The sequence below is a fragment of the Lichenostomus cassidix genome, chromosome Z, assembly GCF_008360975.1.
Source record: "Lichenostomus cassidix isolate B80296 chromosome Z, HeHo_3.0, whole genome shotgun sequence".
NCBI classification, from domain to species: Eukaryota; Metazoa; Chordata; class Aves; order Passeriformes; family Meliphagidae; genus Lichenostomus; species Lichenostomus cassidix.
This window is the reverse complement of record NC_139511.1, coordinates 72,696,811-72,703,572: the sequence shown is the minus strand read 5'-3', so window position 1 is coordinate 72,703,572 and position 6,762 is coordinate 72,696,811.

The following is a 6,762-nucleotide window of genomic DNA, read 5'->3' as shown; positions in this document are numbered from 1 at the left end:
CTGAGCTGAGGGGATGACCACATCTCATATGGACATCAGAAAAGTGAAGTAAGAGCAAGTGTCCTTCTTAGGATGTGTTCTAAACCACTCATAGTATAATAAAATACAGCTTCAGTTTGTAAATTACTGTGCCCTGTGTAGCAGGCACTAACTGGGGCTGAGGTGGGATTGTGTTCTTCAGCTGTTGTGGGTAGGTGCTCCATTTAGCTTCAAACCCTTCACACCCATGACAGCAACTGCGCAGACTGCAGATGTTTGAGCCTGGATTGCCACAGGCTGGCTTGTGAAGTGGGTGTTAAAAGAGTGCTTTTCTTGCAGTGCCAGTAATTACAAGGCTTGTGTAACCCGTAAATCCTTTTAACTGCTGAGCATGGGGATGCACCAGGGGGTCAGGGCAGTGCAGTGCCTCCTTCCATCCTCCTGCTTCCACAAGGGAACGAGGAATTTGTTGGGATGGGTGGGGAGGCAGCAGGGGCTGCAGCTGAGCTGGGACCTGCTAAGCGAAACTGGCCAGGGTAGCTAGGTGTGGCTTTGGGTTATTTTTCTTTCAACAAATTCTGAAATGCATTAGAACGACTGTCCAAGAACTTTTAACACAAGAAGCTTGGGGAAGAGGTTAGATGACTTTTTGCCTTTTTCTTTGCACTGTGGGAGTTAATGTTTGCTGCTTTGAATGGACTATCGTATTTGATAGTCCAACCTTGGACTATCCTGGAACCTTGGAGCCAACAGCAGAGGGGAAGTAAAGCTGATGAGGTTAACACAGAAAGCCCTCCCACTGCACAGATAACACCATGCAATGAAAACCTTGCTGCACAAACTGGCCTTTTGTCCTCACCCATTCATTTGCTAGGATTTTTTCTGCAGTTTCTGGAGGTGAGCTAATTGCTAAAATAAAGGCTCTGCCTTCCTCAAGGCTGTCCACCTGAGCTGGCTTCTGATTTTCTTACTTTGTATCAGATAAAGCTGTGTGAGAGCCATAGACTTTGCTGCCCAACAGCACAACACCAGCCCAGGAGATCCTGCACGTCCAGCAGCAAGAACTGGGGCATTTCCTGAATTGGAAAATAGTGTGACCACAGCCCCAGGGCAGTGCCTGTCCCCTGTGCTGGCTCTGCTGAGGCACCTCCAGCCCTGGGGACAGCTCTGGGCCCCTCAGGACAAGAGAGACACTGAGGGGCTGCAGAGTGTCCAGGGAAGGGAACGGAGCTGGGAAGGGTCTGGAGCACCAGGAGAGGCTGAGGGAGCTGGGAAAGGAGCTCAGCCTGGAGCAAAGGAGGCTCAGGGGGACCTTGTGGCTCTGCACAACTGCTGACAGCCAGGGGGTCAGGCTGTGCTCCAGGGAACAGGGACAGGGCGTCCTGCTGGACAGGGCTCATTTTTGCAGTAGCTGTGAGGGGCCTGGCCAGGAGCTGAAGGTTTTTCTGTACCACCTCACATTGCCAGGGGTGGAGGGAGGGAGTCTCGCAGTCAGGGTGGAGTAGTTGCATTTGGCTGTGCCCCATGGTGACAATTTTGCATGTGAATCTCTCTCTTTTGTACACTTTTATCAGTACTGTGCTGTTGCTATTCATTTTTTCACTCATTGCGCTTTCCAGTAAATTGTTCTTATCTCAACCCCTTTGTTCTTTTCTTAACCTTCGTCCCTGCAATTCTCCTCTCCAGGGGTGGGGATGGTGTGGGGAGGGAAGTCAGTGATTAGTGATTACCATTCCTAAACTACTACATAAGACAAGAACAAATGTCTTCAAGTTGTGCCAGAGGAAGTTTCAATTGGAAATTAGGGAAAGTTTCTTCACAGAAAGGCTGTTGGGCACTGGAAGGGGCTGCCCAGGGAGATGATGAGTCCCCATCGCTGGAGGTGTCCAAGGAATGACTGGCTGTGGCACTGAGTGCTCTGGGCTGGGTGACAAGGTGGGGCTTGGTCACAAGCTGGACGAAATGATCTGTGATTTGGAGGTATTTTCCAATCTGAGTAATTCCGAGTTAGTGATCCCAATGATAGCAGGGATTTTCTCTATCTGCTTTAAATATAGGTGGGTGCTGGCAAGCTGACCTGGAACTCGTAGGTCAAGGTAAAGTCTCTTGTAGGAGACTTTAATGTGCTGGAGACTTGTAGGTAAAGCCTCTGGTAGGAGCCAAGGAACTTGGGGGGGGAAAATAGGGTTTATCACCTTTGGAAAGAAGGGCAGGCAACACAGGAAGTTTTTAAGGATGTTTCTAGGTCATGCAGAAGGAAAACCAGAGAGGTGAAAGCCCAGTTAGAACTTAATCTGACCACTTCTGCCAGGGATAATAAAAAATGTTTTTATGAATGTGTTAATGGCAAAAGGAGGGGCAAGGAGAACCTCCATTCTTTATCGGATGCAGCGGGGAATATAGTAACTAAAGGTGAGGAAAAGGCTCTTAACACCTTTAAGAATCTTAAAAGGATTCATAACACCTTGTTTGCTTCAGTTTTCAGCAGAAAGACAAGTTGTCATCAGGACACTTGGCCTCCTGAGCTGGTAGATGGGGAGCAGAGTGGCCCCTCTGTTATCCAGGAGGAAGCAGTTGGTGACCAGCTGAGCCACTTAGATGCTCACGAATCTATGGGACCAGATGGGATCCATCCTAGGGTGCTGAGGGAGCTGGACAAGGAGCTCATCCAGCCTCTCCCCATCATTTACCATCAGTCCTGGGGAGGTCCAGATGACTGGAGATGCTGATGGATGGGTGGCCCCATCCACAACAAGGGCCAGAAGGAGGATCTGGGAAACTCTAGGCCTGTCAGTCTGACCTCAGTGCCTGGCAAGATTATGGAACAGATCACTGTGACTGCCATCACACAGCACCTACAGGATGGCTGGGGGATCAGACCCAGCCAGCATGGGTTTGGGAGCAGCACGTCCTGCCTGATCTCCTTTTATGACCAGGTGACCTGCCTGGACTTCACCAAAGCCTTTGACAGTGTCTCCCACAGCATCTCCTGGAAACACTGCAGCCCAGGGCTTGGACAGGTGAGCTCTTTGCTGGGCCAAGAACTGGCTGGAGGCTGGGCCCAGAGAGTGGTGGGGGAATGGTGCCACATCCAGCTGGGACCTGGTCACTGTGGTGTCCTTCAGAAACTGGTGTTGAGCCTGGTCCTGTTTAATATCTTTATTGGTGATCTGGATGAGAGGATTCAGTCCACTATCAGCAAATTTGCGGGTGACACCCAGGTGGGTATGAGTGTAGATTTGCTGGAGGGTAGGAGGGCTCTGCAGAGGGACCTGGACAGGTTGGATAGATAGGCTGAGCCCAAAAATACGAAGTTTAACAAGACCAAGAGCCAGGTCCTGCACTTGGGCCACAACAGCACCTGCAGCACTACAGGCTGGAGACAGAGTGGCTGGACAGTGGCCAGGCAGAAAGGCACCTGGGGGTGCTGGTCAACAGCCAATTGAACATGAGCCAGCAGAGGGTCCATGTGGCCAAGATGTCCAATGGCACCTGGCCTGGATTGTGAATGGTGTGGTCAGCAGGACCAAGGAGGAGATTCCTCCCCTGTTCTCGGCAGTGGTGAGGACACACCTTGAGTGCTGTGTCCAATTCTGGGCCCCCAATTTAGGAAGGACACTGCGGGGCTGGAGTGTGTCCAGAGAAGGGAACGGAGCTGGGAAGGGTCTGGAGCACCAGGAGAGGCTGAGGGAGCTGGGAAAGGAGCTCAGGCTGGAGCAAAGGAGGCTCAGGGGGACCTTGTGGCTCTGCACAACTGCTGACAGGAGGGGACAGCCAGGGGGTCAGGCTGTGCTCCAGGGAACAGGGACAGGACAACAGGACACAGTGCTAAGCTGCTCCAGGGGTGGTTGAGGCTGGAATTTAGGAAGAAGGCCTTCCCAGAGAGTGATTAGGCATTGGAAGGGGCTGCCCAGGGAGGTGTTGGAGTCCCCATCCCTGGATGTGGCACTCAATGCCAAGGTCTGGTTGACAAGGTGCTGTTGGGGTCATAGGCTGGTCTCGATGATCTCAGAGGTCTTTTCCAACCTAATTGATTCTGTGATTCTGAACTGCCAGCCTTTTGCCATCCATCTCCCAGAGCACAGAGGATTCCTGTCAGGCAAACAACAAATTTTCTGTCTGAGAGGACAAAATTTGACTGTTCAGCAAGAATTCCTGCAAGAACAAGAGAGAAGGGAAGCCCTTTCCAGGTTAAAAGCGACTGTGGTCTAGGCAAACTGTAAAGAATACCATTAGTCCTAAGTGGCTTTTTTTTAATGTGGGTTTTTGACACAGGCAGGAGTGATCATGGACAACATACAGGCAACAACAACCACAAAAGTCAATTAGGATGTCATTGTTATTTTTTTTAATTAGGTGATCATGCCATCACCACACTCTGTTAACACTGTGTATGCAGTGTGACACTCTAAACAAGTTCCATTTCCTTTCTGGTTTTATCAAGAAACTATCAGGACAAAACTGGGCAGTGCATTACACACCATGAAACAGAAGTGATTACAATTTACCTGAGAAGTTACCCAAAGGTGGAACCAACTCCTTGAAGTCTTTGCCTATACCTTTTGTAGCTACAATTTGCTAAGGATCTCCAGGCAAAATCTGCCAAGGATCAAAGATGCACTGGAAAAACCTGGCTGCCAGTGTTGGATCTCAAATTGGCAGCAAAACCTAGTGGGAAAGGAAAAAAAAATTAAAAAGGGATGAGCCAGCCACAGGAAAAAATAGAACTTGCTTATTGTGAATTTCTGCACAGACAAAATCCTAAAACTCCCTAATGGTAGCTAGCAAACTGTTACTTTCCAATTAATTCTTTAAGGCATGTAAAAGTGAGGCCAACTCCCAACTGCATGAAGATCTCATGTGACCAAGTTAATTGGCAATGAAAAGGTAAAATTCAAATTAGATAGACAGAAAAGGATACGGAGAAAAAGGTGTTTCACAGGAACTGACCTGGTCAACTTGATCCCTTGGGTTATTATAAGCACTCAGAAGTGTTAATTCAGTGCTCAGAAGCAGTCAAGGTGAGAAATGGAGTGCTTGTACCTGTTAGGGAAGGAGCAGGACACAAACAGTATGTACAGTGACAGCCAGTCCTTTATTGTGAGCCTGTGCAGTGTGGCTCTATTATTATCAAAGCAATTACTGCAGAGAAGGTTCCAGAAGGGGAACATGAACAAAGCCCTGAACACACTCAGCCAGCTCTGCCCTCCAGCATGGGAAAGGCAGCAGTGCAGGAGGGCTAAAAATTAAACATGGGAAAACCCTCCTAAACAAAACCAGCCACACACAAATGTAAATTATTCTTTTAAGAAGTTAAATTCTCAGTTTAGATGTTAAAAGTTGAGCATCTCCTATTTCATCACTGATTATTTAAGCAGGTACCACACTGATGCTTTGAAAGAAGCCACCTCCAAAATAAAACATGCCATTTCTTGCAGTTTTTCCATGGAGTTCCATGGAGTGAGGAGTTCCAAATGTGCCCTGTGAAACCTCCAAATGTCCCAGGACACTCTTGAAATGCATTTTTAAACAAGGAAGAGAGAAATGAGACACACAAACAAACCTCAGAGCCAGAGGAAGGGTCTGTAGCACACCGTGAAGTTTCAGGGGCAGCATAAGAAAGATCACATTATTGTCTTAAAATTAGCCCAAAGATTGGCAAGGGGGTGTGCTGCCACTGAAGTTCCTTGGGCTGGCACTGTGTCCCCCTTTTAAAGCTTCAAATTGGTACTAAATTTTCTCCCCTGCTGCTGCTGGTGACCAATTCTTCCTCCCAGGCTTGCTGCAAAGGAAAATCTTTTCTTAAAATGTTGGAAACCCAACCTGAAAAGGAAAAGTCTGAATGTGCAGGAGCTGCCACATCTTTCTGGCACCCTCTGCTGGCACCAAAGCCTAGAGGAGCTAGCTGGCTGCCAGGAAAAAAGGAGTAAATTATCCGAACTGAAGATGTTCTGATCCAAAGATGTACAGGACAGCAGGCTGACAAACAGCCTGATAAATATTGTACCTAAAAAAAATCAATTTGGCTTAGAAATATCACTACAGCTGCAAAACTGCCCTACTTTGCCAGGAAACGCCTCACAAGTCATAGAGCTGAAACAATTCTCCATTTTGCTCTTTTGTCCTTGCACTCACATCCTTCAGCCCTGATGGCCAAGACACTTTTTTGAGCAGCTGAGTTGGTGTATTTCCTGCCCACCAGCCAGCACTGTGGTCTGGAATTAACTTTTAAAGCAGGTTCTAAATCTTCTGATTGCTTTTAAGATAGTTAAGACAAATTGGTATGTGAATAGCTGGACTTTGTGATAAACAAATACTTTTAGGATGGAATGTATTTTCCAGGCTTTTCATGGAAAAATTTAATTTACTAAGAAAATCCAGTTATTTGAAGGCCAGAAGTTAATGTTTAAATGGTTCAAAAAGAGTTTATTAAAAACCCCAATCTTCTCTGATCTTTCTAGTTATTTAGGACACAAATTTCTTATTATCTCAAAGGTTTACAGTGACAGAAAGGGGAGAAGAAAAAGAACTCCAAATAATAACTTTCCCAGAGGAAATGTAATTTATAAAGAACACTATAATTCACCTACCAACCAACTGACCGACCAGCCTACCTACCTACCTATATTTTGCTATTTCCATTTAACCTTTTCATGACTTCAGAATAAAAAGCCTCCTAGAATCACAGGATGAGGATCGTTTGGGTTGGGAGGCACAGTAAAGCTCATCTCATTCAACTCCCTGCCATGGCAGAGACACCTTCCACTATCCCAGGTTGCTCCA